This window comes from Eleutherodactylus coqui, chromosome 1 (genome assembly GCF_035609145.1).
Source record: "Eleutherodactylus coqui strain aEleCoq1 chromosome 1, aEleCoq1.hap1, whole genome shotgun sequence".
In the NCBI taxonomy this organism is placed as follows: domain Eukaryota; kingdom Metazoa; phylum Chordata; class Amphibia; order Anura; family Eleutherodactylidae; genus Eleutherodactylus; species Eleutherodactylus coqui.
Window position 1 is genome coordinate 190,003,242 of NC_089837.1, and position 11,819 is coordinate 190,015,060.

Genomic DNA, 11,819 nt, shown 5'->3' on the forward strand with positions numbered 1-11,819 from the left:
GACACTCCCCAGCAGTAATAATAGTGACACCCCCCCAGAGCGACCCCCAGCAGTAATAATAGTGACACCCCCCCAGCGGTCCCCCAGCAGTAATAATAGTGACACCCCCCAGCGGCCCCCATCAGTGATAATAGTGAAACCCCCCAGCGGCCCCCCAGCAGTAATAGTAGTGACAACCCTCCAGCGGTCCCTCAGCAGTAATAATAGTGACACCTTCCAGCAGTAATAATAGTGACACCCCCCCCGCAGTAATACTATTGACACCCCCCAGCAGTAATAATTGTGACACCCCCCAGAGCGGCCCCCCCAGCAGTAATAATAGTGACACCCTCCAGCGGTCCCCCAGCAGTAATAGTAGTGACAACCGTCCAGCGGTCCCCCAGCAGTAATAATAGTGACACCTTCCAGCAGTAATAATAGTGACACCCCCCAGCAGTAATACTATTGACACCCGCCAGCAGTAATAATTGTGACACCCACCCAGAACGGCCGCCCCAGCAGTAATAATAGTGACACCCTCCAGCGGTCCCCCTGCAGTAATAATAGTGACACTCCCCAGCAGTAATAATAGTGACACCCCCCCAGAGCGACCCCCAGCAGTAATAATAGTGACACCCCCCCAGCGGTCCCCCAGTAGTAATAATAGTGACACCCCCCAGCGGCCCCCATCAGTGATAATAGTGAAACCCCCCAGCTGCCCCCAGTAGTAAAAATAGTGACACCCCCCAGCGGTCCCCAGCAGTGATAATAGTGACACCCCCAGCAGCCCCCAGCAGTAATAATAGTGACACCCCCCAGCGGTCCCCCAGCAGTAATAATAGTGACACCCCCCAGCGGCTCCCAGCAGTGATAATAGTGAAACCCCCCAGCTGCCCCCAGCAGTAATAATAGTGACACCCCCCCAAGGGTCCCCCAGCAGTGATAATAGTGACACCCCCAGCAGTAATAATAGTGACACACCCCAGCAGTAATAATAGTAACACCCACCAGAGCGGCCGCCCAACAGTAATAATAGTGACATCCCCCAGCGGCACACCAGCAGTAATAGTAGTGACAACCCTCAAGCGGTCCCCCAGCAGTAATAATAGTGACACCTCCCAGCAGTAATAATAGTGACACCCCCCAGCAGTAATAATATTGACACCCCCCAGCAGTAATAATAGTGACACCCCCCAGCAGTAATAATAGTCACACCCCCCAGCGGCCCCCCAGCAGTAATAATAGTGACACCGCCCAGCGGCCACCCAGCAGTACCATTAGTGACACCCCCCAGCAGTAATAATAGTGACAACCTTCCAGCGGTCCCCCAGCAGTAATAATAGTGACACCCCCCCAGAGCGGCCCCCCAGCAGTAATAATAGTGACACCCCCCCAGCGGTCCCCCAGCAGTAATAATAGTGACACCCCCCAGCGGCCCCCATCAGTGATAATAGTGAAACCCCCCAGCTGCCCCCAGTAGTAAAAATAGTGACACCCCCCCAGCGGTCCCCAGCAGTGATAATAGTGACACCCCCAGCAGCCCCCAGCAGTAATAATAGTGACACCCCCAGCAGCCCCCAGCAGTAATAATAGTGACACCCCCCAGCGGTCTCCCAGCAGTAATAATAGTGACACCCCCCAGCGGCCCCCAGCAGTAATAATAGTGACAGCCCCCAACGGTGATAATAGTGAAACCCCACAGCTGCCCCCAGCAGTAATAATAGTGACACCGCCCAGCGGCCACCCAGCAGTAACATTAGTGACACCGCCCAGCAGTAATAATAGTGACAACCCTCCAGCAGTCCCCCAGCAGTACCATTAGTGACACCCCCCAGCAGTAATATTAGTGACAACCTTCCAGCGGTCCCCCAGCAGTAATAATAGTGACACCCCCCCAGAGCGACCCCCAGCAGTAATAATAGTGACACCCCCCCAGCGGTCCCCCAGCAGTAATAATAGTGACACCCCCCAGCGGCCCCCATCAGTGATAATAGTGAAACCCCCCAGCTGCCCCCAGTAGTAAAAATAGTGACACCCCCCCAGCGGTCCCCAGCAGTGATAATAGTGACACCCCCAGCAGTAATAATAGTGACACCCCCAGCAGCCCCCAGCAGTAATAATAGTGACACCCCCCCAGAGCGGCCCCCCAGCAGTAATAATAGTGACACCACCGAGCAGTAATAATAGTCACACCCCCCAGCGGCCCCTCAGCAGTAATAATAGTGACACCGCCAAGCGGCCACCCAGCAGTAACATTAGTGACACCCCCCAGCAGTAATAATAGTGACAACCCTCCAGCGGTCCCCCAGTAGTAATAATAGTGACACTCCCCAGCAGTAATAATAGTGACACCCCCCCAGAGCGGCCCCCCAGCAGTAATAATAGTGACACCCCCCCAGCGGTCCCCCAGCAGTAATAATAGTGACACCCCCCAGCGGCCCCCATCAGTGATAATAGTGAAACCCCCCAGCTGCCCCCAGTAGTAAAAATAGTGACACCCCCCCCAGCGGTCCCCAGCAGTGATAATAGTGACACCCCCAGCAGTAATAATAGTGACACCCCCAGCAGTAATAATAGTGACACCCCCCAGTGGTCCCCCAGCAGTAATAATAGTGACACCCCCCAGCGGCCCCCGGCAGTGATAATAGTGAAACCCCCCAGCTGCCCCCAGCAGTAATAATAGTGACACCCCCCCAAGGGTCCCCTAGCAGTGATAATAGTGACACCCCCAGCAGTAATAATAGTGACACCCCCCAGCAGTAATAATAGTGACGGCCCCCAACGGTGATAATAGTGAAACCCCCCAGCTGCCCCCAGCAGTAATAATAGTGACACTCCCCCAGCAATGATAATAGTGACACCCCCAGCGGCCCCAGCAGTACTAATAGTGACACCCCCCAGCAGTAATAATAGTGACACCCACCGCAGTGATAATAGTGAAACCCCCCAGCTGCCCCCAGTAGTAATAATAGTGACACCCCACCAGCGGTCCTCCAGCAGTGATAATAGTGACACCCCAGTGGCCCCAGCAGTAATAATGCTTCCCCCACAGCGCCCCCCACCCAGAGACCCACATACTTACCCCTCCTCTTCGTGGAAGTGCCGCTCCTCTTCTTCCTGATCGCTGGTGCACACTGATGTCAGTATGCTGCAGGATGCCTCGCCCCCCTGCTCTCGCGGAACTAAGTAGGAGATGTCGGGGGAGAAGGCGCCTCTGGCACGCGTACCATAGGTTCGCCACCACTGGTCTAGGACCACCAGGTGTAGGTACTCCAGTTTCATTGTTCACACTCAAGCATCTAAAAGTCTGAGTCCTGCTGAGTGGAGGTATGTGTCTTTATTTAAAAACACACGGGTGTCCTAAAGTCTGGGTCTGCCGTGTGGAGGTACTTTGTTTAATCTCATTCCTGCATGTTCTAAACTTGTCATTTATGCCTTGTACTACTGAAGTTTCAAGTAAAGTTATTCCAGGCCCTGACTGTTCCCAGGGACCTGAAGTACTATACAACTGTCTGTGGCTCATTTATTTCCTCGCCGATGTTCATGCCAGTGGGAATCAGAACAGTGGCATCACCCGTCACAACCCTTTCACCTATCCTAATGTTTATTGGGCATCCCCATGCCGGGGGTGTCCAGAAGAGGCCCAACGTTGCCCTGGCCTTGGCTGCATGGGTCCCTCCCTCCAGGAGGGAGAGTGGTAAGTTCCGCCATGACAAGCAGCATCTTGCCCTCCCAGCTACTCAATGTATGCCATGTGTCCAGAGTCACACTACAGTATGCTGCCCTTCTTTGAAGCCCCTCAAGCACTGCAACGTCTTTCCTGAGCCCCAGGGTCCAGAACTGTACACAGTATTCCATGTGAGGCCTGACAAGCGCCTTGTATAGTGGAAGAATAATATTAGTTCTCATCCCTCACCCCTTTGCCTCTTTTAATGCACCCTAAGACTTGATTTGCTTTTGCAGCAGCTGACTGGCATTGATTGCTCCAGTTAAGTCTACAGTCCACTAGTACCCCCAGGTCTTTTTTCATATAACTTTTTTCTAGCAGTACCCCATTTATTGTATATTGGTGACACCCGTTTCTCCTGCCCATGTGCATAACCTTACATTTATCAATATTGAACTTCATTTGCCATTTTTCTACCCATGTCCCCAACTTATCTAGGTCCTTTTGTAGCCGCATATTGTCCTCTGTTGTATTAATTGTCTTGTATAATTTTGTATCATCTGCAAATATTGATATTTTACTGTGTAGTCCCTCTTCCAGGTCATTGATAAATATATTGAACAGAATGGGGCCTAATACTGAACCCTGTGGCACCCCACTAGCAATGGTGGCCCAATCAGAGTATAAACCATTTATTACCACCCTCTGCTTTCTATCTCTGAGCCAATTCCTTACCCAGATACACACGTTTTCGCCCAGCGGTCTCATTTTATATATCAACCTATTATGCGGCACGGTGTCAAATGCTTTAGAGAAATCCAGATATACGAGATCAATAGACTCTCGCAGGTCCAGCCTAGAACTTACCTTATTGTAAAAACTGATCAAATTGGTCTGACATGATTAACCCCTGTGACAACACGGGGGTTAAAGAGTACTCCAAACCTTCACTTTCCTTCTTTATCTTCATTTTATTAACACCAACTTAACCAATACAAAGATTACTGGGTCTCCAGGGGTAATAATCAATACATGAAACAAAGTTTCTGATGGCTTTAACCCTTCACAGTCCGTAGGGTAAAGCAAGTACATCCTCCATTATGGCAGCAATACAAGTCCATAGGTTCTGCACAGACCTGTGGGTATCCAGGGCGTAGCTTGTCCTCACTCTTTATTTCAACATATTTTATTGATTTTTTGTTGCATGTATAACATTACTTAACAAGTAGCATTAGTAGCGTGAAATTCACGTCTCAAACCGATTGTTGCAACTATTAAAGAAAACATTATGAAAAACAATGTTATTTTGTGTAAATTCTCTTCTGTTACTTGACAGACACGGGAAGGAGGGGGGGGGGGGTAAGATATTAGGGGGAGAGCGAGGTCAGGGGGGGGGGGAATCCAGGTTGAAACCCTTTGGTTTTTATTCACAGTTGCCGTCCCGTAGCCACCTAGTGAATACGGGAGAGTTACGTGTGTCTATCCAGGCTGCCCAGGTGCGGTAGAAATTCTCTCGTCCAGCTACGTCGTCCTGTGATCTCAGTCTCTCTAATCTTTCTATTTCATCCATTGCCCCTACCCACGCGCCTCTGGGGATTTCCATGTCCTGTTTCCAGAATCTGGGTATTACCTGCCTCGTAGCCATGATAAAGAATTTCAGCAGGCCTTTTTTGAGCGAGTGGGTTCCTGAGGGAGGAATGGATAGAAGTGCCACCTCTGGTGTCAGGGTCAGTCATTTCCTGCACACCTTCCCGTATAATTTTTCCATGTCTCGCCAGATGGGTCTGATCATGGGGCACTCCCACCATATGTGTAGCATCGAGCCCACTTCCCCAAGGCATCGCCAGCAGGTATTTGAGGCCGATGGGAAGAGGGAGCGAAGCCTCTCTGGTGTCATGTACCATCTTGATAGTATTTTAAAGTTCAATTCCTGCAGCCTACTGGCCACCGACATCTTATGGGTGTGTTGGAATGCTTTGCTCCAGAGCTCTCCGGGGAAGGATCTGCCCAGGACCTCCTCCCACGCAGTGATCCACCTGGGGGTATGACCATCAAGTTTCTCCTCCAGTAGCTGACTGTACAGTATTGACACGGTATGCCTCAGTGCCTCTTCCCCACTGCATAATTTCTCAAACGGGGTAAGGTTTAGGTTCCACCCCTGTTCAGGTCTCACCCTCCCCAGGTAACTACGAATCTGTAGGTATTGCATCCATGAGCCCGGGGGAGTTCCCCCTGTTCCCTGTATGTTCGCCAGGTCGCGCACGCCGAGTGTCTATCACCTCCCTTATTTTAGCTTCCGTTCCGAGGGGTAGGAATCCCAGTCTGCGAATGCCCAGTGTTGCAGGGATCTGAGGGTTTCCGGTTAGGGGGGTGAGGGGACCCGGGACTGTTGTCCGGCAGCCCCCTTTCCATGCCCCCAGGAGGGTGGTCATCAGACTTGAAGCCTCCGCTTTCTCCCAATTGACCCCTTTCGGGATCCAAAATGCTCCTTTTGGTGAAAAGGTGTTATTCTCGTTTTCGATTTGGTCCCCGTAATTTATCTGATTCGTGGTGGTGTAGATCTAGTGTTAGGGTTCCTATTGTGGCTTTATGGTAGAGGTGAAAGTCGGGTAGGCCCGCCCCTCCCTTAGATTTTGGCTTGGACAGGCTTTTATAACTGAGTCTTTTAGAACCTCCCCTCCATATGAACCGGAGTATCAAACTTCTCAGTCTGTCGAAGAAGATTCTCGGGGGGTTACATGGTGTTGATTGGAAGGTATATAGTATCCTAGGGAGGATATCCATTTTAACTGCGCTCATTCTGCCAAACCATGACAGCGGGCCTCTAGCCCAACCTTCCATGTCCTTTTTCAGGGTCAGTAGTAACGGCTTGTAATTCAGTTCGAACAGCTGAATTGGGTCGGCTGGGATGTGAATTCCCAGATATTTGAGTGAGTCGTTTCTCCATTGAAATGGGAAAGCTACGGCCATATTACTGGCCTCCTGTTGTGGGATAGTGATATTTAAGACTACAGATTTCTGGGCATTTACTTTATAATTGCTAAGCTTGCCAAAAGTGGCGAACTCTTGTATATATAGATATTGGGGAAGCTTACGTGTGGTTCGGTGGCATACAACAGGAGGTCGTCTGCGTATGGTGATAGTTTTCGTTCCTCCCTACCAGTCTGTATTCCACGTATTGAGGGATTGTTCCTAACTGCATTAGCTAATGCTTCCATGACTAAGATGTATAATGTGGGGGATAGGGGACACCCCTGTCGTGTGCCATTCCTAACCTCAAACGGGGTTGACAACTTGCCATTGACCCTGAGCTGTGCCGAGGGGCGATGATAGAGGGCCATTATCCGGGCTAAAGCTCTTGGTCCGAGTCCCACCTTGCGGAGAGTTGCTTCTAGGAATTTCCAACTGATTCTGTCGAACGCTTTTTCAGCGTCGACAGATAACAGGCATAATGGGATTCTTTTCTTTCTTGCCTGGTCGATCAAGGCCAGGGTCTTTATGGAGTTATCTCTCGCTTCTCTCCCCAAAACGAAGCCCACCTGGTCTCCATGGATAATTCGGGGGATTGTAGGATTTAACCTATTTGCTATCATTTTTGAAAATATTTTTAAGTCACAGTTGATGAGAGAAATTGGTCGGTAACTGCCACACGACAGGGGGTCCTTCCCGGGTTTGGGTATCAGGACGATGTGGGCCTGAAGGGCTTGAGGTGGGAAGGGGCAGCCCCCTGATACCTCGTTAAAGGCTTTAAGTAGCATATCTGAGATCAGGTCTCCACAAGTCTTATAAAATCTCAGGGAGAACCCGTCTGGGCCTGGGCTTTTCCCTGGTTTAATTTCTGAAAGCACCTGTTTGAGTTTCTCTGGCTCAAAGTCCTTTTCTAGACCCTCGGATTCCTCTGGCAGGAGGGGCCCTGGGGCATGAGAATCTAGATATTCTGATAGCCTTTGTGCCTTTTGAGTCCCTGCTCCCTCCTCAGTCTCACGTATGTTATATAGTTTGGAGTAAAATGATCTGAATTCCCCTAGTATTTCTTGTGGAGCATGGACCCTCCCCCCTTTCGCTGAGTTAATGGAGTGTATGTGTGGATGTGCCATTCTTGGATGTAGAGCTTTGGCAAGCCAGCTACCGCACTTGTCCCCGTATTCGTAATAACCGGCTTTCAGTTTGTCTCTATTACATAATGCTCTTTGATCTAATATGTCTAGGATTTTGTGCTGGAGTTCTGATATCTCTGTTTGTAGAGTGGCCGACGACGCTGTTTTGTTAGAGATTTCCTTTATGTTAAGATCACGTATTAATTGGGTGAGGCGTGCGGTGTGGTCTCTTTTGATCCTTGCGCTATGTGAGATGAAGACACCTCTCAACACGCACTTTAGAGTTTCCCATTTTATAGGGGCGCTTGTGGGGTCTGATTTATGATCGTTCTTAAAATTTTTTATAGTTTTTCTGATGTCCTGTGCACATGCGGAGTCTTTGAGCAGGCTGTCATTGAGCCGCCAAGTGTCCTCCCCCCGGTGTCCCCCGAGCCCAAGGATGCAAATACCGGGGAGTGGTCAGACCAAAGGAATATGTCTAAGGAACACTTGGGGGCTCCGTCGAGCAGACCGTGTGAAACAAATATGTAGTCAATTCTACTGTATGAGTTATGTGCCCTTGAGTGAAAGCTGTAGTCACGCTTACCCGGGTGGAGGATGCGCCAGAGGTCGATCAGGTCCATACTCACTAGTATCCTCTGTACCTTACGAATAGCTGCTTTGGATAATGTTGAGCGTCCCGTGGAGGAGTCCAGTCGGGGTTCCATACACATGTTGAAATCACCGCCTAGCACGATCGGTGATCCTTCTGCGAATTCTGCGAGCCCCCGGAGAGCTGTGGAAGCAAACCCCACCTGTCCCTGGTTAGGAAAATACAAATTGGCAATTGTAAAAATTTTGTTGGCGATGAGTATTTTCAGAAATATGTACCTCCCTTCTTCATCAGACTTTTGGGCCAGTACCTCTGGGGCTATTGATTCGTGAAATGCTATCGAGGCCCCACAGGTTTTGTTTTCGGGGTGGGTAGAGTGAAACCACTTGGGGTAATATTTGTTCATGTTGCAGTCCGGCGTGCTGGTGCGTGGGAAATGTGTCTCTTGGAGCATCGCTATCATCACCCCTTTCCTGTGGAGCCTGTACAGCACTTGGTTACGCTTGTTGGGACAATTGAGGCCCTATACATTAAAAGAGCATATCGTCAGGTTGGCCATTGGAATCTGTTGGAGGTATCCGTAGTTTGTGGTGGGAATCTTGGCACCTTATCGTTCCTGCGGGTATAACCTGGAACGGGGGAGGGTGTGGGGAACACGAAAGGGTAGAGGGGGGGGGGAGGGGGAAACATAAGTCCACATATGAGCAATGACAAGAAAACAACAATTAATTTTGCGTTCAATTGTGGAAAGCATTCTACATTTATAGACGGCTAACGTCTATGCAGCAGTGTGATGCTGCGGTCCCTAGTGGGGGGGTGGCTGGGTAGGTCGAGTCCGAGAGCCACACCTCCTCACTCCACGTCTATTATTGAAAGTTGTGGTGGGCATCCAGACCCGTTTGAGATTAGACTAAGAGGGACAAATAGGTGTGACACACTAGAGAGGGTGAATAAGTGACTATATGAATATTAGTATGAAGGAAAGGAGAAGGGGCTTCTTATCTTAGAGGGAGACAGAGAGGACCCTCTGACTGTAATGTTTAGAGGGCATACTGTTAGTTAGAAATACTGTTAGTTAGAAATAGAACAGGTAGGAAATGGTAGAAGGATTCAAAGTATAAAAGAGTGGCCCCGTTGCCCTAGGTCCTGGGTCAAGATTCCCAGGAGACTGCGTGTCCATCTAGAGGTTCGGTTGGTCAGTCCTCCTTTGTCGGGTTAGGTAGTTCCTTTAGCAGTCCCCTTATGTCATCATAGGCTGGATATTTTGTGTCAGCTTTCGGGAACCTTGCTGGGGGCAATGTCTCTACTTTGTGAGTTCTTTAGGTCCTTCCCTCCGGGGGTGATGTTCGAGGTTCGGTAAAATCTCTTGCGTGCGTCCGGTTGTATCAGACTCATTTGGGGTGTTCTCTTGGTGGACGAGTTCTGTCTTCTTTATGTGGCTGTTTGCGCCCGTGGTTGACCACCTGCCATTGGCCCCTAGGGGGGGAGGGTGTCGGGGCGCTTGTTTTCTGCCACTCCGGTAGCGACACCATCGGGAGTTTCAATGCTGAGAGGAACTTGGGTAGATCTCCCAGTGATCTGAATGTGGCTGTCTCGCACCCTGTGCCCGCTATCAATTGGAAGGGGTATCCCCATCTATACGGGATTTCTTTTTCTTTTAGTATTGTCAATAGAGGCTTCAGTGCTCGCCGTTGTTGAAGTGTTCTTTTGGAGAGGTCCGGCAGTATCAGGAGGTTTCTTTCTCAGAACTTTATCGGGCCCTTGGATCTGATCTGGCGTAGGATCTCTTCTTTTTCCTTATAGAAATGGATCCTACACACCACGTCTCTCGGTCTTTCAGGGTCTATTGATCTCGGGCCTAGCGCTCTATGTATCCTATCTATTTCGATTGGGTCGTTCGGGGTTCTGTTCAGGAGTTCACCTAAGCATTTTTGTGCCCATGCCTCCAAGTGTTTGTTCTCAACTTCCTCTCCTAATCCCCTTATCCTCAAGTTGTTGCGCCTGTGGCGATTCTCTATGTCATCTAATTGAGTTGTGAGCTCCGCAATTTGACTCGCGTGTTTGCATAGGATGTCGTGATGTTCGTCTATGCGCTGGAATACTTGTTCTTGAGTCTCCTCCGTTTCCATCAGTCGTCCCATCTGGTGGATTTCTTTTTGTAAGGCTTCTAGGGCAGATTTTTGGGACGAGGCGAATTGAGCGAACAGGTTGTCCAGGTCGCCCTTGGTTGGGATAGCTCTAAGGTGCTCCTTCCAATTCCAGTCATCTGAGTCTGACTCGGTTGATCTTCTCTGGTTACTGGTTCTACTCTGGGATTGGTGCGCGTTTCTGTTCGTGGGGCGCTTTTCTGTTCGCGGTGTGTCCTGTTGTGATGAGTTGCTGGGCATGGCCATATGTTGCTCTGCGCTTGGAGTGTTGTCTCCTAGCTGGGGTGTGGGTGTGCGCGGCAGCTCTCCATTTCTCCCCCCTTTTCTCTTAGGTGGGCCCACCAATCGGGGTCTCCCATATCTTTTTGGTGTTCTGCCCCTCTATTTCCCTGGGGTCTAGGTGAAGGTCCAGGGGAGGCTGCCCACTCCTCCTCGCTTTCTTGTGGGGGGTCTTGGGGTTTATGTGCCTGTTTTAAGGCCTCCACATATCCCCTTTTGGGCACCTCAGGGCCCCTGGTGGGTGTGGGTGTAGGCTTATTCATGTTGGGGGTTATAGGGCTCCCGTGCTTCTCCCCTCCTGTACCTATGTCCATTGCAGGTGTCCCCCGTGCTTCGGCGCCTCTCCCCGCTGCTCCCCTTGCTGCGGTGTCCCGATCTCCCTCCACTTCCGGTTTTGCGGCCGAACCCACACTTCCGGCAGGGCTTCCCGGTGCAGTTGTTTCGGTGTCTCCGTGGCTGTCAGTAGCGGTGAGTACCTCATGCTCTGTGGGGAGACGGAGCCAGCTGTCAGTCCTCCGCAGGTGCTGTCTGAGGGCTCAGAGTGTCGGCGCGGTCGCGCGCTTTCTACCGGCGCCCTCCTGTCTGGCCGAGCTGAAGGTGGTGGCGGGCTGGTGTGCGGTGATCCGTCGGGAGACTTGCTGGGTGAGTAGTCGCTCTGGTCCAGGTCCCCTCCGTCCTCCGGTCGGCGTCCTCTCCCTTCTTTTGGCTGATCTGCCGGGGGCCGTTTCCCGCTCTTCTCCTCCTGCATCTTGCAGCGGTCACCGGCGGCTGTGATGAAGCGGTCCAGCGGACCTAAATCCTCCTTTTCTCTTCTTGGAACGCTGGTCCCCCTCTTCTTCTTGCCCATTTCTGCCTTCTGGGCTGCTGATTTTTGGGTCTGGATGCTTTTTTTTTAGTGTTTTAGGCGTGGGGAAATGGAGCTCCAGCAAAGTGCGACTCAGCTCCTCATGGTCCAGGTCACGCCCCCCTGTCCTCACTCTTTAGGGCCTTCCGTCTCTTCAGACTCTAGTGCGCGGCAGGCGTTCCCCAGGGATCCTGCTACCTCTCTGCTCACACTG